This window comes from Salmo trutta, chromosome 38, assembly GCF_901001165.1.
Source record: "Salmo trutta chromosome 38, fSalTru1.1, whole genome shotgun sequence".
NCBI lineage: Eukaryota > Metazoa > Chordata > Actinopteri > Salmoniformes > Salmonidae > Salmo > Salmo trutta.
Genome location: NC_042994.1, coordinates 24,926,351 through 24,949,010, shown reverse-complemented (window position 1 = coordinate 24,949,010; position 22,660 = coordinate 24,926,351). Strand labels below are relative to the sequence as shown.

The following is a 22,660-nucleotide window of genomic DNA, read 5'->3' as shown; positions in this document are numbered from 1 at the left end:
CTTAGATTTGTATATTTGTCTCATCTTTACTCAGCAACTGAGGCAGTAGCTAACTGCACTGTTTAAATTGAGTGCTGCATGTCTCTTGTAAGATTTGACAATATGCAATCAAGTGCCATTGGTTTTCTTTAAACGTGCATTACTTCAAATCTGTAACTTCCTTTTATGGTCTAAAGTGGTGCTCCAGCACCTGTTTGTAAATTAAGGGAGTAGTCTAGAATGCATCTGGGTTTTCAGGGGTATTTATTTCAGTAGTAAAGTGAGATGCTATTAGGAAAATGAAAGTTAGCAGTTGCACCTGTAGTTTAAATTGCCATGGCTTTAATTATTTAGTTAAATGTTTTTTAGACATTCTGGGGTTAAAATGATAATGATTTTGACTTTTGCGTTTTCACAACACTCTCATGTTTCACAGGGTCCTCCAAGAAGTACACATTCGTCTGTAGGAGGGGAAAAAGAAGGTGAGACATGGTTTCAGTCTTCACATAAAAAGTGAGAATATTCTGTTAGAGATACCACTCACCTAACTCTGTTGACTGGGAAGGAAGCACCACAGAGTTAATCATGTTTCATCTCTTTCCTAGTTATCCGTCACCATGAGTACGGACGCGGAGATGCAAATCTACGGCAAGGCTGCCATATACCTCCGTAAGCCTGAGAGGGAGAGGATGGAGGCACAAACCGCACCCTTTGATTCAAAGAACTCCTGCTATGTGACAGACAAGGCAGAGCTGTACCTTAAGGGTCTGGTCACTGCCAGGGCAGACGGGAAGTGTACTGTAACAGTCACGAAACCTGACGGCACTAAGGAGGTAAGCCTGATCTGAAAAGTATTCAAGCTCGTGTAATTACTCTGTTTCATGAAAAATCATCAAAATGATCAAAAACATTTCAATAGACAATATGTAATCAGTAACAACAGATAGATTGAACATGTATTTGTTTTTGTAACCTTCAAACACATCATGTTTAAAGCTCAAGAATCAGTCAAGAACGTATGTGTCAGTGGGTGATAACTAAGTAGTTGGATTAAATGTTGGATTGAACTGTAATATTAATGAGCAAAAAGCATTCAGTCATGTCCACTTTGATCAAATCAAATCAAACTTTATTTGTCACATGCGCCGAATACAACAAGTGTTGACCTTAGCGTGAGATGCTTACTTACAAGCCCTTAACCAACAGCGCAGTTCAAGAAGAGATAAGAAAATATTTCCCAACTAAACTAAAACAAATAATAAAAAGTAACACAATAAAATAACAATAACAAGGCTATATACAGGGGTACTGGTAACGAGTCAATGTGCGGGGGTACAGGTTAGTCAAGGTAATTTGTACATGTAGGTAGGGGTGAAGTGACTTTGCATAGATAATAAACAGCGAGTAGCATCAGTGTACAAAACAAATGGGGGGGGGTCCAATTTAAATAGTCCGGTGGCCATTTGATTAATTGTTCAGCAGTCTTATGGCTTGGGGGTAGAAACCGTTAAGGAGCCTTTTGGTCCTTGACTTGGCACTCCGGTACCGCTTGCCGTGCGGTAGTAGAGAAAACAGTCTATGACTTGGGAGACGAGTCAATTGTTTGGGCTTTCATCTGACACCGCCTATTATATAGGTCCTGGATGGCAGGAAGCTTGGCCCCAGTGATGTACTGGGCCGTTATCTGTGTGTAATCTATATTCCTGACTATTTCAGGAAGGAAAAGAGTTCAAAGATGCAGACATCTTCGAGATGAATCCCCCTAAGTACGACAAGATTGAGGACATGGCCATGATGACCTACCTGAATGAAGCCTCTGTGTTGTATAACCTCAAAGAGCGTTATGCAACATGGATGATCTATGTAAGAAACCTGCACATACAAACACTCACATACATGAACATAAATAAATACACACATAAATGAATGGTAGAAACCAAAACAAATCAATACAGTCGACCCACATCAGTATACCAAAGTACACCCACATCCTTACATAAATCCAGGTAAAAGTTCATCTGACTTTACTAATCCACAAATGTAATTATACTTTCATCCAGACCTACTCTGGGCTCTTCTGTGCCACGGTGAACACCTACAAATGGCTCCCAGTGTACGACGCAGAGGTTGTCAACGCCTACAGAGGGAAGAAGAGGATGGAGGCTCCACCCCATATCTTCTCCGTCTCTGACAACGCCTTTCAGTTCAGGATGATTGGTACAAGCTCTCATGGATGGTTGGATGGAGGAATGGATGGTTGGATGGATGGAGGGATGGACGGAGGGATGGATTGATGGTTGGATGGATGGAGGGATGGACGGAGGGATGGATTGATGGTTGGATGGATGGAGGGATGGACGGAGGGATGGATGGTTGGTTGGTTGGATGGATGGTTGGATGGATGGACGGAGGGATGGATTGATGGTTGGATGGATAGAGGGATGGATGGTTGGTTGGATGGATGGATGGTTGGATGGATGGACGGAGGGATGGATGGTTGGTTGGTTGGATGGATGGTTGGATGGATGGACGGAGGGATGGATTGATGGTTGGATGGATGGAGGGATGGACGGAGGGATGGATGGTTGGTTGGTTGGATAGATGTCCATTAAGTGCTCATAGATAGATAGATGGATGGATGCATCAATGGAAATTAAAATATGCATCAGAAAGGTATCTCCTGTGTTCTAGTCAGGGTAATAACAGTTTGCTGGGAATATCTGATGTCACTACCCTTGAAAGGAAAATGTACCAAATTGAAATTCGTGATGATGCTATGAATTAAATAATGTCCCCATAATGTTGCTTGAGTATGATAGGCAATGTGTTTTTTGGTTCCAGATAAGGAGAACCAGTCCGTCCTGATTACGTAAGTTGTTTACTAAAATGTCCCTTGAGAAGTGTTTCTATTGTAATAAGTTGGGTCACTTGGTGTGATGAAATACATGACAATATGAATGGATTAGAGCATTAGGCTATGTGTAATAACGAGTCGATGAGAAGTAGTATTTGTTAAAGACTTATGTCAGAACACAGGTTAACAGTGTATTGTTCTATGCTATTTCTTAGTGAAAGCCAATCTGACACTCGGACATGTAACTAAAACCCCTCTTTCTCTGTCATATAAACCAGTGGAGAATCCGGTGCAGGAAAGACTGTCAACACCAAGCGTGTCATCCAGTACTTTGCCACCATTGCAGTGTCTGGGGCCAAGAAGGAAGCAGAACCTGGCAAAATGCAGGTAGGTTGTTGTTATGTTTGCCTTTTTAACACATTTCAGTTTGGTTGGCTGTGTAAACTTGTTTTCCAGTGGTGAATCCTCTTTCAAGCAATTGAGAAAAACTAACTCGACAATGTTACCAGTTTTTGAGTAACTTGTGTTTGTCTCAATCAGGGGTCTCTTGAGGATCAGATCATTGCAGCTAACCCTCTGCTGGAGTCTTACGGTAATGCCAAGACAGTGAGGAACGACAACTCGTCTCGCTTTGTAAGTATGAAGGGCATACTGTGGAAGTTAACTTATATTGGAAAAATGTAATTCAGTAGTTCCCTTCTGTTATACAGATATAAGATGTTATTTTTATTTTTATCATTGGTTTTGTTGCTGAAATTCAAACTTGTAGTGTGTTGGAGGTTTTAAAATGTGAATTTTCCTCTTTAAAGTTTCAGACTTAATTCGCTGTAATATTTTTCATTTATCAACCATTACAAAACAATGTCCATTATTTATAATCCACATTATAATTCACATTTCCTGTTGCTGCAGGATTTTTTCCCCTGCTGTAGCAAACTGGATCCTACATCAAGATCCTATATCTGTATCAATAGATCCAATATCTGTCCAACAAACTGTAACATTTAAAGGGGTCTATCAAAGTAAAATGTTAGATGTATTTGTTGACCTATTTCTAACCCCCATGCTCTACTACAGGGTAAATTCATCAGGATTCACTTCCAAGGTGGCAAACTGGCTAAAGCTGACATTGAAACCTGTGAGTTGGTTTTGATTGTTTCTCAATGCTTTCCTAAATTCAAACAGATTTTTGGGGAGATCAAATTGAAATGTATCTCATGTTCTCTGTCTTGCTCTCTCTCTCTCATTCTCGCTCTCCTCTTCCTCTTTGTGTCATTCACTCTCTCTCTCCTTTCTCTCTCAGACCTGCTGGAAAAGTCCAGAGTATCCTTCCAACTGCCCGATGAGAGAGGCTACCACATCTTCTTCCAGATGATGACAGGCCACAAACCTGAGCTAGTTGGGACGACAAGTAGAGGTCCAGAGGAAATTATTCCCACCCCCATCAATGGAATATATAAAAAATATTCATAATCCACAATTTGAATACTATTACAATGAGTACATCCAAGGTAACAAGACATCTAGACATTTGGAAGGTCTCTGGGAAATATCTATCAAGTAATGCACTGTGAAGCAGTAGTCCACAAGTCTCAGTCTCCTCTAATTGATGCTATTTATTATATACTACTTGTATCCTTGAGTCCATCTATTGAGTAAAGGAGGGAGAGATACTGTTTTAGTTTTTAACCTTTATTTAACTAGGCAAGTCAGTTAAGAATAAATTCTTATTTACAATGACAGCCTACCCAGGCCAAACACTAACCCCGAACGACGGTGGGCCAATTGTGTGCCACCCTATGGGACTCCGAATCACGGCCAGATGTGATATAGCCTGGAATCGAACCAGGGTCTGTAGTGACGCCTCTAGCACCGAAATGAGTACCTTAAACCGCTGCGCCACTCAGGAGCCCCCCAAAATACTGTAAAGGTGGGACAGCAGAATTCTAAGAGATTTAACTGACAAGCTGTTCTCTGTTGTCCACAGAAGTGGCGCTCATCACCACTAACCCCTACGACTTCCCCATGTGCAGCCAGGGTCAGATCGCTGTGGCCAGCATCAATGACAATGAAGAGCTGGATGCCACAGATGTGAGTCAAACAAAGGGTTAACCAAACTCTAGATATGGAATTGATAGGACCACCATACACACTGAATGCACTGTGAAATTCCAACTTGGTGGCAGCTGGGAATGTTCATGTATGTTTTTGTTTGATTCTAAATGCCTTGTGTTAGTTAGGCATGTGCCTCAAGGAATTCTTCATGCCTTCCACAAGAGAGCACCACTAAGTGCCCTGTGTAACTGCATAACTGTGCTGCCATCTACTAATGTGTTGGCCAAGCGTTATCATGTGGAACAGAGAAGCCAGTCAAATCTATCCATCCCATTTGTTCTGCAGTGAGCAGCACAGACCTCTAGTGTAACTAAGCAAACTATCATTCAGTTCATCTCTGTTGTACTTCCTCTTTAATGTCAGGATGCCATTACAGTCCTGGGCTTCAGTAATGATGAGAAGGTTGGCATCTACAAGCTGACAGGAGCAGTATTGCACCATGGAAACTTGAAATTCAAGCAGAAGCAGCGTGAGGAGCAGGCCGAGCCAGACGGCACAGAGGGTGAGTCACTCATAGATATACAATATTTACAGCATTAGTCCCACTCCCAGTCCCCAACATAGAAATAGAACACCTAAGACAGACAGTGCCACGTGAACGTCAGGCAGGAGATCATTTTTGGAGAACAAATTACAACCTCCACAAATGTGGGTGAATCAAAACCTAAGCCACAAAGAAATTAACCAAACTATTTTGTCAGTGTGAAATCAGAAACAAGTGATCTTGTGTCCCTGAGTCTGTTGTTGTTGGTTCTCTCTCCAGTGGCTGATAAAATCGCCTACCTGCTGGGCCTGAACTCAGCTGAGATGTTGAAGGCCCTGTGCTACCCAAGAGTGAAGGTCGGCAACGAGTATGTGACCAAGGGACAGACAGTGCCTCAGGTAAGGCGGCCAAACACAGCAGCTACCATTTTTTGAGCACTGGAATTATTTTGGGGACGAGTGCATTGCTTTTGTTTTTCCCAAGCTTGTTTCACCTTATGATTAGACATGGTCAATATCGCATGTATTAATTTGAGGTATTATCATTGCAGGTTAATAACTCAGTCTCGGCTCTGGCCAAGTCCATCTATGAGAGGATGTTCTTGTGGATGGTCATCCGTATCAATGAGATGTTGGACACCAAGAATCCAAGGCAGTTCTATATCGGTGTGCTCGACATTGCCGGGTTTGAGATCTTTGATGTGAGTATGACAATAGAACAAGACAATTAGATGTGATTGAGATGGATTACAGCCTTGTATGATGAAATTATCCCTTTTAAAACTCCATCAACAGTACAACAGCATGGAGCAGCTGTGCATCAACTTCACCAATGAGAAACTGCAACAGTTTTTCAACCACACCATGTTCGTCCTGGAGCAAGAGGAGTACAAGAAGGAGGGAATCGTCTGGGCCTTCATTGACTTCGGCATGGACTTGGCTGCCTGCATTGAGCTTATTGAGAAGGTACGCTGTCTGTGGGGATTTTAGTGGACCATAACAGCAAAGCTCATATGGAGCGCTGTGTGATATATTATCACAGTGGTACAACGTATACAGTATTAAAATCACTGGGGAAGCCAATCGAGTCCAAAAAATCCAGAACAACCAATGTGTTGTTATAATTGCATTGTTTGCTCTATAACCTGTTAGTTTATATGCTTTGACACCGTGATATATAGGCCTAAGGCCGAGACAATAAGAAGACACAGTGGCAGAATAAATTCATCCACATATTTGTTTCATCACAAAACCGGAGAGCAACATCTCTCCCATGGAGTCGACAAAGCATAATGCATGTAACAAACAGTTACATGACCTACAGCATGGTCAGTCAAGTACATTTTCGGCCATTTTCGGACCACTAAACATCTATTGATTTAGAACCACAGAGAGTTACCGCAAGTCGCATAGAAAACAGGAGCTGCCTCCCTCCAATATTCCAGCGCCATTTCAATTTCAACATTTCAACATCAACAAATCACCTATGCTTAGTCTTATACAGTGACAACTAAAAGATTCCAAAAACTATTTTAGTCCAATCAACGGAAGCTAGATATCATGTGGCTGTCCATGGTAATAATTTCTGTGTTTGTGTGAGTAAGTAGAAAATACATGGAAACGCCATCCTCCTGTCTTTCATGTTGCAGAAAACGCTATACATTTTTTTTGTCCTAGGCTACTTGAGTAAAATGCTTGCTCGCTATTCTAACTTCCTTTCCTGGGCAACAATTAGCTAGTAAACATTAGCCTACTACATCTAGCTACACATTGAACTTCCATCCTCTCAGACCAAATGCACAATGTATTAATTTATGGTTGGGTCAGAATTGGTGTTAGAATCACTGGCCAGTACGGGGAATTAAGTAAAACTATGAGTCCAAGTCCCTATCTCCATCCACGGCCAACTTAGGAAATGGCCCATTTTAGCTAGCTACCTATCCTCCAGAGGACAACAACACAATGAGATGCAACAATTGAAGTTTTTCTTTCTGTCAATGACGTTTGGCTTGATTTGGTGTGAAGCCAAATCAAAACTGGCTTTCCTTGACACGTTTTTTGGTGCACCAGGACCATTCACAGATTAGCTCACTCAGTTTAGCTCAACTCTGATTCGCTGTTATTGTATAAAAAAATATCAAGGGAGGCCAAATGCTCTCTGGCTTCTTTTGCATTCAATGCTACAATATCATACTCTTTTTGACCAGACAGCATCAGATAGAAGGGCTACAAATACAGAGACAGACGAGCGCAGTTTTGCTTTACCTGGTGAGACACATTCAGCCTCTTGCTAAGCGAGACGAAACATACATTATATTATATGTCAATTTTTTGGGGAAAGCTCGCTTCCCTTGGCACCCATTAATATATGCCACTGACTGTTGAGAACTCAATATGTTTCCTATTATGTGTCCCTAAAGGAATATAACCCTATAATGGCATGTTTACTAACGGAATAAATGTCATCCTAAATGGAAATATCACTAATTTGACATACATCTCTTTTCGTAAAGCCATTGGGCATCTTCTCCATCCTTGAAGAGGAGTGCATGTTCCCCAAGTCTTCAGACACTACCTTCAAGGACAAGCTGTACGCCCAGCATCTTGGCAAAACAAATGCGTTTGAGAAGCCCAAGCCTGCCAAAGGCAAGGCAGAGGCCCACTTCTCCCTGGTGCATTACGCCGGTACTGTGGACTACAACATCACTGGCTGGCTGGAGAAGAACAAGGATCCCCTGAACGACTCAGTTTGCCAGCTGTACCAGAAGTCCTCTGTCAAAATTTTGGCTGCCCTGTATCCTCCTCCCCCTCCTGAGGGTAAGACTAGCATCACGTCACAATATTTAACTAAATACTAGTTATAACTCAGACCCAAATGTTCTTTAAAGTCTTTCAATGTATCACAATTTCTCAGGGTTTATCACTGGTTTGATTTACTAATATACTTGGTTAATTTATTCATACAATAGGTGTTATTTTAAACAATCTCATTTGCCTCTAGATAAGTGTGAAGTTAACCAGAGATTCTCTGGTTTATAATTAGTGTGCTTGCTGAAGACAAGACCACTCTAGATTTCTTACATACTCTTATTATTATTCTATTTATTCCACCCCCTCTAGGAAATGTACTTTTCTAGTTATCTTTAACTTTTCCCCATTTTAACAGATAAAGCCAAGAAAGGAGGCAAGAAGAAGGGTGGTTCCATGCAGACTGTGTCCTCCCAGTTCAGGGTGAGCTTTTGAAATGTGTAGATTCAGTCCTTTAAAAGGTGCAATTATTATAAATTATTTCTGAGAAAATGGTTTGTAACCCTCTTACAGGAGAACTTACATAAGCTGATGACCAACTTGAGGAGCACTCATCCTCACTTTGTGCGCTGCCTGATCCCCAACGAGTCAAAGACTCCAGGTACAAGAAATATTGAGTTAAATATGTAATCTTATCAGTACAGTACCAGTAACCTTAACAATCCCAATCTTTAACCTGTTTATGAGTATTAAAAGAGACTTGTTTTGTTTTACCAGGTCTGATGAAGAACTTCCTGGTTATCCACCAGCTCAGGTGTAATGGTGTACTGGAGGGTATCAGGATCTGCAGAAAGGGCTTCCCAAGCAGAATCATCTATGCTGACTTCAAACAGAGGTACACACACGCAAGCACGCACACACACACGCACATACACATGCACACACCACAGAAAATATCTGTTCCAAGGGTATTCCCAGCATCAGAATAGGCTTACTTTTTACGAAATATAACTAAGATATTACAACTTGACATGTTAAAAATGTCTCCTCATTCAGGTACAAAGTACTGAATGCCAGTGTCATCCCTGAGGGCCAGTTCATGGACAACAAGAAGGCTTCTGAGAAGCTGCTTGGGTCCATTGATGTGAATCACGAGGATTACAAGTTTGGACACACCAAGGTCAGTCAAAAACCCCCAGTAAAAGCTGACAACAAAACACAACTTGAATGATAATTTAAACCTCTACCATATAAAATCTCTCCAGGTGATCTATCCATCCTTTTGTTCTTTCTTCTTCATTTAACTAATGGAAAAGGTGGAAAAACATTGGACTGTTTTTTTTTTCAAAATCGTTCATCACAAGTATAGAAGAGAACTAAACTCATTACCATGTGCATAGTGTTAGAGTGGTATGGCTGCAGCTATCTGTATCTGTGTACATTATTAATCTACAACTGTACAATAACTAACAACTTAGAAACAACATATCACATGGTTTGTTTGTAGCCATAGCGAAGTTAATGTTGTTTAAATCAATCTAGTTGTGTTGTTCCCCTCTTTTGATTCCAACATTTCTATCTGTCACCATCTGTGGTTCCATTGACCATGTTAAACTGTGTCTCAGGTGTTCTTCAAAGCCGGTCTGCTGGGTGTCCTGGAGGAGATGAGAGATGAGAAGCTGGCCTCTCTCTTCGGTCGGCATGGTCCAGGCTCTCAGCCGTGGATTCCTCATGAGGAGAGAGTTTAGCAAGATGATGGAGAGGAGGTGAGGAATAGTAGACATCTTGGCAAAGCTTTCTGTCAACCACCTGTATCTAATGCATTATGATTACATACTGTATATGCTGTGAGCTGTTCAGAATGAGAAAGTACATCTTATAATGGTCTACTAAAGCTTTTGGGTTAATTCATTTAGTCCAGAAATAGATGTAGCAACTAAAGGATTCTAGCTTTATAGTTGGAGTTTGGGATTTGGCTGTTCAATTGTCATTTAAACATGGAATTTACACGTTCATTCTTAAAGTATATAAAATGCCTCATGAGCTTAGCACGCACGACCTGTCAGTACTTGCATCTAGAGAGCTGTCTATGAATTTAAGAGGGGTTACATTTCCCTAGCCCCATTCCTCAGCTGTAAACAAACAGTGGTGGGGGTTCCAGTTTGTTGTTCATCTAATCACAGACTGTAGCTTTAAGCATGTCACTCACCATGCCACTCTATCCTTTCTGTCGACCTGAGAATCAGTTTACGCCATCCAGTACAACATCCGCTCATTCATGAATGTGAAAACCTGGCCATGGATGAAGTTGTACTTCAAGATCAAGCCCCTGCTGCAGAGCGCTGAGACTGAGAAGGAGCTGGCCAACATGAAGGAGAACTATGATAAGATGACAGCAGACCTGGCCAAGGCTCTGTCCACGAAGAAGCAAATGGAGGAGAAGTTGGTGGCCCTGACGCAGGAGAAGAACGACCTGGCACTCCAAGTAGCATCTGTGGGTGAAAAAACAACCTTCATTACTGTCAAATTTACATTCACATGAATAAACGTACATATGTACACACCTATTTATTACTAATGTTATAGACTTTATATATCTCATGAATTTCGATTGGTTTACTCTGACCTTCAATATACAAAGTGAGGCCTCTGATTTTTTCCCCCCCGTTCTGAAACCAGGAAGGAGAGAGTCTGAACGATGCTGAGGAAAGGTGCGAGGGGCTCATCAAGAGCAAGATCCAGCAGGAGGCCAAACTCAAAGAGACGACCGAGAGGCTGGAGGATGAGGAGGAGATCAATGCTGAGTTGACTGCCAAGAAGAGGAAGCTGGAGGATGAGTGCTCTGAGCTGAAGAAGGACATTGATGACCTGGAGCTCACCCTGGCCAAAGTGGAAAAGGAGAAGCACGCCACTGAAAACAAGGTCTTGTGTCTTACCATAGGCAGTCTAACCAAACAATAATCCAAACAATAATCAACTCAAAACATAGCTTAACAGAAATGGAATTCACGTTGTACAATAGTAGAATTTCAGTTGTGGGGTACTCACAACATTCATTGCATGTTCTGCTCCCCTCATTTATGACTTCCATTCAGTACACTGGCATGATGAACACTGACATCTAGTGTTGAATATATAGTACAGTAATTGTTGATGCAGTGCGAATCTAAATTAAATGAATGCAATATATAACAAACTAAATCTCCCCTTTAAGTGACCAAAGACTCATTTTGATGTTGCCGTTTTCAGGTTAAAAACCTGACTGAGGAGATGGCATCTATGGATGAGAGTGTTGCCAAGCTGACCAAGGAGAAGAAAGCCCTCCAAGAGGCCCACCAGCAGACACTGGATGACCTGCAGGCAGAGGAGGACAAAGTCAACACTCTGACCAAGGCCAAGACCAAGCTGGAACAGCAAGTGGACGACGTGAGTGGAGTTGAACATTTTGGCCATGATAGCATGTAAGATGATATTATCTTCAGTTGTTTAGATTTTAACAATATATGTATTTTTATCCTCTAGCTTGAGGGTTCCCTGGAGCAAGAGAAGAAGCTTCGTATGGACCTTGAGAGATCCAAGAGAAAGCTCGAGGGAGATCTGAAACTGGCCCAGGAGTCCATAATGGACCTGGAGAATGACAAGCAGCAAGCTGATGAAAAAATCAAGAAGTAAACACAAACAAATGACTACAGTATTACCTGCTATAATGGTTGTTCTTGACTAATTATTGTAATTATAAATTAGCATGTGCATGTGATTCTTAAAAGCAAAGTGAATGGTATGATCCTCCCCCTTTACACATTAAAGCAAAACCAACTCTGCAATCAACGTCTTTGTGTTTCTTAGGAAGGAGTTTGAGACCACCCAGCTCCTCAGCAAGATTGAGGATGAGCAGTCTCTGGGAGCTCAGCTGCAGAAGAAGATCAAGGAACTCCAGGTACAGTACAGGATATAAGCTCCAGTACAGAAAAGCACAGACTTGAATAATTTCCTTTAAAAAAAGCACACTTTTTCTGGCAGCAGTTTTCCAGGTGGCTTCTGATGGCTCAGTAGGTTGGAAGATGGTGTTTCTTGTTGGTGCCTCTTACTATCCCCCCTCAGCCCTCAATGACAATATCCATATTAAAATGGCTTATATCCATCTAGAGTCCTCTGTCTAACTTCTTACCTTTGAGGGTTTGGCTCCTGCATGGGACACTGTCTACTGAATATATTAGTGTAACTGGCTTTGTATTAAACACATTTATGCAAAATATACATACTATTATTACTTTGTGAGGTTCAATTGTTTCAACTGTATTGTAGTGTTCATCCCCCCTGCTCCTGCCCCTGTTCTAGGCCCGTATTGAGGAGCTGGAGGAGGAAATTGAGGCTGAGCGTGCTGCCAGGGCTAAGGTTGAGAAACAGAGGGCCGATCTCTCCAGGGAACTTGAGGAGATCAGCGAGAGGTTGGAGGAGGCCGGAGGCGCCACTGCTGCTCAGATTGAGGTGAACAAGAAGCGTGAGGCTGAGTTCCAGAAGCTGCGTCGTGATCTTGAAGAGTCCACCCTGCAGCATGAGGCCACAGCCGCCGCTCTGCGCAAGAAGCAGGCCGACAGTGTGGCTGAGCTCGGGGAGCAAATCGACAACCTGCAGCGCGTCAAGCAGAAGCTGGAGAAGGAGAAGAGCGAATTCAAGATGGAGATTGATGACCTCTCCAGCAACATGGAGGCTGTCGCCAAGGCTAAGGTGAGTAGTAATGTTTTGATCAAGCAGTGTTGAGGATGGTCAACTACATAACCATTCAAGTGAACTGAAGTTGACAGGAGTCACAAATATAAAGTAATGATGGTACATGTTTCACTAACAGGGCAATCTGGAGAAGATGTGCCGTACTCTTGAGGACCAGCTGAGTGAGCTCAAGACTAAGAATGATGAGAATGTTCGCCAGGTCAATGACATCAGCGGACAGAGGGCCAGACTCCTGACAGAAAATGGTACCATCAACAATGAACAACAAGCCAATGCTTACCTTTAGTAGAAAACAATACATGTTGTGGGCTGTATCCACATAGGTGGTGAATAGTACAGTAGAAACTAATATTGCCCTACGATACCTCAAAATACATTTTCAATCTTAGAAAACAGTGACCCTATTAACAAGATGTTCCTCTGTCCTGCAGGTGAGTTTGGTCGCCAGCTGGAGGAGAAGGAAGCTCTCGTGTCTCAACTGACCAGAGGAAAACAGGCCTTCACCCAGCAGGTGGAGGAGCTGAAGAGGGTGATTGAGGAGGAGGTCAAGGTAAGGGACCCAAAATGGAGAGTTTAGAGCCATATCTTTACATAGACGGTGACTACACCACCCTCAGAGACTCCTACTGTCTCTCCACCCTCAGAGACTAGTGTAAGCAGGAGGAGAAGCCTCATTTAACACAGTAAATTCATCAGGCTTAAGCCATGTTTCAGTCAAGCCAATGACATCAAGATTATGATCAGTGATTAGTTCATTGACTATGGAAGTGAGGGATCTAACATTAAGTAGCCCTATTTTGAGATGTGAGATATCACAATCTCTTTCAATAATGACAGGAATGGAGGAGGTCTTTATTCCAGTGAGATTGCTAGAGCGAACACCTCCATGTTTAGTTTTGCACAACCTAGATCGAGGCACAGACACGGTCTCAATGGGGATAGCTGAGCTGACTACACTGACTGTGCTAGAGGCAGACACTACTAAGCTGACAGGCTGGCTAACAGCCTGCTGCCTGGCCTGCACCCTATCTCATTGTGGAGCTAGAGCCCTGTCTATGTTCATAGATAAGATGAAAGCACCCATCCAGCTTGGATGGAATCCATCACTCCTCAGCAGCCCAGGCTTGGTCCTGTTTGTGGGTGAGTCCCAGAAAGAGAGTCAATTATCTACAAATTCTATCTTTTGGGAGGGGCAGAAAAAAGTTTTCAACCAGCGATTGAGTTGTGAGACTCATCACTCCCCCTAACTGGGAGGGGGCCAGAGACAATTACTCGATGCCGACACATCTTTCTAGCTAATTTACACGCTGAAGCTATGTTGCGCTTGGTGATCTCTGACTGTTTCATCCTAACATCGTTGGTGCCGACGTGGATAACAATATCCCTATACTCTCTACACTCACCAGTTTTAGCCTTAGCCAGCACCATCTTCAGATGAGCCTTTACGTCGGTAGCCCTGCCCCCTGGTAAACAGTGTATGATCGCTGGATGATTCTTTTTAAGTCTAATACTGCGGGTAATGGAGTCACCAATGACTAGGGTTTTCAATTTGTCAAAGCTAATGGTGGGAGGCTTCGTCGGCTCAGACCCCGTAACGGGTGGAGGAGAGACCAGAGAAGGCTCGGCCTCCGACTCTGACTCATTGCTTATTTTAATGGGGGAAAACGGTTTAAAGTTTCTGTCGGCTGAATGAGTGACACTGGTTTAGCATTCCTACAGCATTTCCTTTCAGAAGCCATGAGAAAATGTCCGGCTGCGGGGACTGTGCGAGGGGATTTATACTACTATCTGTACTTATTGGTGGCACAGACGCTGTTTCATCCTTTCCTACACTTAAATTACCCTTGCCTAACGATTGTGTCTGAAGCTGGGCTTGCAGCACTTGCAGCACCTCACCATAAGGCGATCGTTCTCCTGTATATTATGAGTACAGCGACTGCAATTAGAAGGCATAATGTTAATGTTACTACTTAGCTTTGGCTGGTGGAGGTAGTGTAGAACCATGTCCAGATAAAGCGTCAGGGGTGAAAAAGTTGAATGTAAAAAGTCGAGCGAGGGAAAAAATGTAAATACAAAATGGTAATTAAAAAGTAAAAACGTAATTTTGGCAGGTAGCAAAATAACGATAGCAACAAACCACATAGCTTCACGTAAACAAGTCCACATAATTTGTTTGACTATCTCACTCATCTCTCCTTGTCTTCTTTCTCACAGGCTAAAAACGCACTGGCCCACGGTGTCCAGTCTGCCCGCCATGACTGTGACCTCCTGAGGGAGCAGTTTGAGGAGGAGCAGGAGGCCAAGGCAGAGCTGCAACGCGGCATGTCCAAGGCCAACAGTGAGGTGGCTCAGTGGAGGACTAAGTATGAAACTGATGCTATCCAGCGCACAGAGGAGCTGGAGGAGGCCAAGTGAGTCGCACGCAACAGAAAAAAACTCAGATATTGTGTGGATGGTGAGGGTGGTAGGGGGCTCTGAGAAAATGTTACATCAATATGTATTGTGTCGTGTCTTTGGGTACCATTAAACTGAAGATAGGTTTATCAATTAACTCCCTGTAATTATTATCACGCGATTAAACTGATTAATCGTTTAATTGTAATTAACTAGAAGATCGGGGCACCAAGAAAAATATTCAGATTACAAAGTTATAATTTTCCTAATATAACTTTCCTATATTATAATATAGGCCGATTATCTTCTGGTTTGAATGGTGTATTTTACCTCGCGTCCAGTCTCATTCCCAAACGTCGTAAATTGTTGTATCTGCACGAACCCATTCTTTACTAAAATCATCCATACATCAATTGTCTTAAAATCATTTATTTACTACACTAAGTAATTAACAGAAAACATACAAACAGTAATTATCGTCACAAAGGATTGGTATAGTAATGTGCCCTAATGGCTAACAAGCATGGCTGGTCTTCTACCCAGTCAATGGGTCATAAACGGTAAGCTGAGAAGTTACACGGAGTTCATTAATATTAACAATTGACAATTGAAGGCTCACTCATTCGGGAACAATTGCAATCAATATATATTTACGCTCATGTGTCGTCGGGATCCCTTTTGAAGAGTTATGTTCTTATGGAGAGTTTTGTCCGCGTTCTCTCTCTCTCTCTCTCTCTCTCTCTCTCTCTCTCTCTCTCTCGGTTAGAATGGATCTTTCAGAGCGACATTCATTAATGTCGTCATAGAATGGATGTGGTTGGTCTTCGCGTTCGATGATATAATTTACTTAGCTGCAGACTAATAATTAATATCAAAGACTTGTTCTTATTCTGTCGATATCGATAGTCTAAAAGTTAACCACGTGGTATGGTTCACTTTCAGTAGAGTACTTGGATGATAAAACCTAATGGCCATGGAGTGGAGGCCTGGTCTCTAGAAATGTAAATCAGGGGGTGTTTTATAGTGCCCATAGAACAGGCTTGTCAAATGACGCCTGGTCCTGTATGTGTCCCTGGGGGCGTGCCTATGACTGAGTTAGACTTGGTTACAGAAATACAATTCTATCACATTAACGTCAGTACATAGCATCTCAATGTATTACAAATAGCTTTATCCTTATTAATACATTTTATACAACCATTATGATGCCAGTCTCATCGCTGAGGCTATTATATAAACAGTTTTAAGGTAATATGGCTATATTGTCTCTTCTGAGTATCACAAAATGGTACCAAGCGGACCAGTTCGTAGCTGGAGTCCTCATCAATCTTCCATATCCTCTCTAGAAAACACATGTCGCTCGGTTCTCCAATTCTATGAGTTGGAAGAATTTCCTTTGTCTCTCTATGAAACATGTTGTAGTAGATTCTCCTCTTGGAATGTTTACAACCCTGGGTTGGGGGGAAGGTAGGTTGGGTGATGGTACAAAGGGGAGGGGGTCAACTGTCCTTCCTGTACCCAAAGAGGCCAACGTCATGACAATTGTAACATATCTTTTACACCACAAAACCACCCTCTGTTGTCCAACAGGAAGAAGCTGGCCCAGCGTCTGCAGGAGGCCGAGGAGACCATTGAGGCGACCAACTCCAAGTGCGCCTCCCTGGAGAAGACCAAGCAGAGGCTGCAGGGAGAGGTGGAGGACCTCATGATTGAGGTTGAGAGAGCCAACGCATTGGCCGCCAACCTCGACAAGAAGCAGAGGAACTTTGACAAGGTGAAAATGAATAAACCTCACCTTAGTCTGATATTTACTGTCTGAAAGATGATCAAATGTAGTATAATTGTAGCATATTTCTAATTCAAAACTCTTCATCAATAACTTCTGATGAAAATCCCATGGATTCCCCTAGGTTCTGGCAGAGTGGAAGCAGAAGTATGAGGAGGGCCAGGCTGAGCTGGAAGGAGCTCAGAAGGAGGCTCGCTCTATGAGCATGGAGCTCTTCAAGATGAAGAACTCCTACGAGGAGGCTCTGGATCATCTGGAGACTCTGAAGAGAGAGAACAAGAACCTGCAACGTGAGCATTTGACAGCAATATTATTTGGCTCATGTTTCATTAGCAATATTAATTTCTGTTAATTAATTCACTGTTATTATGATTCAATGTCAACTTCAGTGGATTGGCAATATCAACTAAAACTGTCCAAAGTCTAAACTGCTCTTGTGTGTGTGTGTGTGTGTGTGTGTGTGTGCAGAGGAGATCTCTGACCTGACTGAGCAGATTGGAGAGACTGGCAAGAGCATCCATGAGCTGGAGAAGGCCAAGAAGACCGTGGAGACAGAGAAGTCTGAGATCCAGACCGCTCTGGAGGAGGCTGAGGTACAAACTACAGCTGTTTGATGGGAAAAGCAGAGTTAAACTAGCCAACGCCAGCTACAGTCTAATGATCCCTGTAATGATGTTTATTGTAGTCATATATATATATATATATACATATATATATTTACGTCCTTTTGTTATATACATACAAATGTATTGAACACAATTGGCCTGACTGCTTCTGTTTGTCCAGGGAACACTGGAGCACGAGGAATCCAAGATTTTGCGTGTGCAGCTGGAGCTGAACCAGATCAAGGGTGAGGTGGACAGGAAGATCGCTGAGAAGGACGAGGAGATGGAGCAGATCAAGAGGAACAGCCAGAGGGTGGTTGACTCCATGCAGAGCACCCTGGACTCTGAGGTCAGGAGCAGGAATGATGCCCTGAGGGTGAAGAAGAAGATGGAGGGAGACCTGAACGAGATGGAGATCCAGCTGAGCCACTCCAACAGGCAGGCCGCTGAGGCCCAGAAACAGCTGAGGAACGTCCAGGGACAGCTCAAGGTAAAGGGACTGGGACATCAGGCTCAAAAGCCTGAACATGGAGAGGGATTTGTTTTTGAATCTGTAGAAAATAATACAACAGAGGATTTGAATAGAGTGGCTTATGTACTAAAGGTAGCGATACTGGGGAAATTCTTACCAATGAACATTTCTATCACTGATTGATCCTATCCCCCCTATTTCCACAAGTCCTAATGAATGTATGTCATTGTGAACCCCAGGATGCCCAATTGCACCTTGATGATGCCGTCCGTGTCGCAGAAGACATGAAGGAGCAGGCAGCCATGGTGGAGCGCAGAAACGGTCTGATGGTGGCTGAAATCGAGGAGCTGAGAGTTGCTCTCGAGCAGACAGAGAGAGGCCGCAAAGTGGCTGAGACTGAGCTGGTAGATGCCAGCGAGCGTGTTGGACTGCTGCACTCCCAGGTATGGGTCAAAAGCCATTTCTAATGAAACTCAACCAAGCATACAGTTTAAACACACCTGGAATTTGACAGTGCTTGCCTTAGATTTTCATAATTTCAGCCTTGTGACTTGCAAGTTCTCTTGAGAGTCGAACAAATTATCTTGTTTCCTTCTTCAGAACACCAGCCTTCTGAACACCAAGAAGAAGCTGGAGACTGACCTGGTGCAGGTGCAGGGAGAGGTGGACGACATCGTCCAGGAGGCCAGGAATGCAGAGGAGAAGGCCAAGAAGGCAATCACTGATGTGAGTCCTTGAATTACATGCACTTGATTTGTCCCCAAGTGCCAAAGAAAGTAGGGCTAGTTAAGAACAACAAAGATCTGAGAGGGACGTTATGATTGGTCATTAAATTAAACAAACTATTATTCCAGGCGGCCATGATGGCTGAGGAGCTGAAGAAAGAGCAGGACACCAGCTCTGACCTGGAGAGGATGAAGAAGAACCTGGAGGTCACAGTCAAGGACCTGCAGCACCGCCTGGATGAGGCTGAGAATCTGGCCATGAAGGGAGGCAAGAAACAGCTCCAGAAACTGGAGTCCAGGGTGAGTTACCAGCAGGGTGGATTAGGGTGGATTGAAAGACTGACTGCTGGAAATGTATTTGATCATATACAAATTCACAGGAGCATTGTTTAGTGACTTGTTCTCGCAATAACCCACCAAGATCAAGGGTTCCCAAACTTCTTACCCCTTTTGTGATAGTGAATTCATCAGGGACGCCCCTCTTAATATCAGAACACAACTCCTACTTTAAAGTGCGATAAAAATAGCATCCACGCAGATTTCCTATGACTTCTGCAGTGCACGACTGGACTAATCAAGTCTCAGGCCCTGGGAAATAACATTTTTAAGTCCCCCCTCTTTGCATCAGAGAGAAAATATTGCAGTTTTAAAGCTTAAATTACAGTGAATTTATGATCAAAACAAGGTATAGTCTTCTATCCAGTCAAGGGGGCACAACTGTTATCTGTTCCTATGTATTCGTTTAAAACATTTATTGAAGGGGTCTGTAATAATAACAACAACTTTTCATTATCTAGGTCAGTGGTTCTCAAAGTGGAATTTACCTTTCAATTTGTTTATGTATATTTCTAGCAAGAACAGATTTAACAGCCAGGGATCTTTGGAAAACGTTTACAAATATTTGTTACGTCTGATTTCATGACCTCCAACAAACTCCTACGTTTATTTGTTCCACAAAGGTGCGTGAGCTCGAGACAGAGGTGGAGGCCGAGCAGAGAAGAGGTGTAGACGCAGTAAAGGGAGTCCGCAAGTATGAGCGCAGAGTCAAGGAGCTCACTTACCAGGTAAGAGAAAGTGCCATCTTCACACACTTGACACTAACACAGAGAGGTTTGTGTATAAAACTATTGTGACATTGATTCTTTGCTCTTCTCTCACAGACTGAGGAGGATAAGAAGAACGTTAACAGACTTCAGGACCTGGTAGATAAGCTGCAGATGAAAGTGAAGGCCTACAAGAGGCATTCTGAGGAAGCGGTGAGTCACAGAGGGCAATCGAAATCAATCAATTTTTCTCTACAAAACGTAATGTCCATACAGTTTAGCTGAAGTGTTACTACAGCACACCAGTAAACAATGACTCAATTGATATTACAAGTAATTGCTGAAGAAATTACACACATTTCTGAGTGCCTCCTATGCCTGTGTTACCAACTTAAAGGAGAGGGGGTTGAATATGAATTTGCTGGTCTAGTGCTAGTGCTGGAAGCAGCGGTTTGATCCCCAGTTCTGACACTCACTTTCTCTGCAGTATCTTCTATCTCCCTGTATACATTGCTATCCTAAATCTGCCAATATGTGTTTTGTGAAAAATAATATTTTAATTTACTACCTGAAGCTTCAAACTTGAAATGCTGATGTTCTGCTCTCCCTCTCTTTTCCTCACCCAGGAGGAAGCAGCAAACCAGCACATGTCTAAGTTCAGGAAGGTTCAGCATGAGCTGGAGGAGGCTGAGGAGCGTGCTGACATCGCTGAGACTCAGGTCAACAAGCTCAGAGCCAAGACCCGTGACTCTGGAAAGGTACAGAACTGCTGCTAAACCTGTACCTGACTCATGTTCAGATATGACCACATCAACACCACCTATGATTCAGTCTTCTCAGAGGTCAATACTGACCTTTTACACTTGTTCAGCTGTATTTAAGATCACCAAGCAGCACGTTTCAAGAATTGCTAAAAAAGAAAGGTTAATTCTGTTGGTAGTTCAAAATTGAAAATCCAAGCTGAGCACTGAGCATTAAATGCTTGATATATTATATTCTGTCCAAGTCTATCCACATATTTATCATGTTCATTATTATTACTGATCCATTATATTCTATCCAAGTCTATCCATATATTTATCATGTTCATTATTATTACTGATCCATTATATTCTATCTTTCTTCTTACAGGGGAAAGAAGTTGCTGAATAAACAAGACCAAAGTATTGAAGATCAAAGTCTTACCATTTTCCTGTGTTCCATAAAATATGATTTTCATGGTGAAATGTTGAGCATTGATTAAAAACATGTAGGCCTACATACACTTCCTTTGTGACTGTGGACTTATTACTCAGCAAACAGATTTTTAATACCATAAAATATTGTACTTTAATTAATGGAGAAATCTGGGATTCCAACTGCAAAAGTCACCCCGACAAAGCAGTCCGTTTTTTGAGTAAACAGATGAGGAATGAGGCTGGAGAAATTGAACCACTCTCAAATTCTCAGACTGAGCTATGGAGGCAAAGACAGCAAGTTTGTTCTTGCTGAGTCTTACATTTATTGAATTCAATGTAGTTCAGCCAGCCTCTGTATTTAAGCTGCTTCTTTATACAAGGTAATGCTTGTAGATTGCCATTGGAAATAATGACTCTAGTGTGTAAAAATCTGACACTGGCTAAATATGCATGTCAATTTTGAGCCTTACCCCCAGCCATTTATTTTGTACTTGTATTTATTATGGATCCCCATTTGTTCCTGCCCAGGCAGCAGCCACTCTTCCTGGCATCCGTCAAAATTAAGGCAGTTATATAATTTGAAATACATTACAATACATTCATAACAGATTTCACAACACACTGTGTGCCTTCAGGCCACTACTCTACTACCACATATCTACAACACAAAATCTATTATCATGTGTCTGTGACAATGGTTGTGTTGCTTCACAGTCCCCGCTGTTCAATAAGGTGAATTTTTATCTGTTTTTTAAATCTGTTATTTTAAATACTTTCTTGACACGTATTTTTCTTACAACTGCATTGTTGGTTAAGGGCTTGTAAGTAAGCATTCTAGTGGAAATCTAGTGGTCTTGCCTTCTAATTATTGTTTTCCATTGCAAAATGATTCAAGATGTGTTTCGTTGCATGCCCTAATGAACATGACCTTGCTCATGGGCCTTATTTAGGTCAGTGCTATCCGGGATCCTTGGGACTTCCCTACCCTAAACCTGACCTTGACCCCTGCCATTATCCTGACCTTGACTCCAGCCTTAAACCCTGAGACTGACCCCTGCCCTTACCCTAAACCTCAACTTAAAGGGATACTTCAGAATTTTGATAATGAGGCACTTTGTCTACTTCCCCAGAGTCAAATGACTCATGGATACCATTAATATGTCTATACATCCAGTATAAAGGAACTTAGAGTTTCGCAAGACAATGCCAACTAGCGTTAGCACAATGACTGGAAGTCTATGGTGTCTACAAGTATCTCCAAACACCTGTAGTATAACTATTCTCCAATAGAGGGCACTAAAACACCAAGGTTAGAAGAAGCTACATGATGGGCCTTTTTTTGCCTGCCACTGCAAAGTTTCTGGAGGTGTCTGACAGAGATCCTGGAGGGTAATCAGAGGAGCCTAAAGCATTGTGGAATCGGAGGAGCCTGAAGCATTGCCAAAACAAACGGTTAATAATAACCACTGTTAACCTCTCCACCCTGACTGTCTGAGAGTCAGCATGTAGTGAGGGCTTTCCCTGACAGTTGGTTGGCTAGCATATTT

At 42.4% G+C, this 22,660-nt stretch overlaps 1 pseudogene; it reads left to right on the top strand.

Moving 5' to 3' along the window:
- The first annotated feature begins 584 nt into the window (after nt 1–584).
- LOC115177984 (myosin heavy chain, fast skeletal muscle-like) lies at nt 585–20,727 on the top strand (annotated as a pseudogene).
- The last annotated feature ends 1,933 nt before the right edge of the window (nt 20,728–22,660 follow it).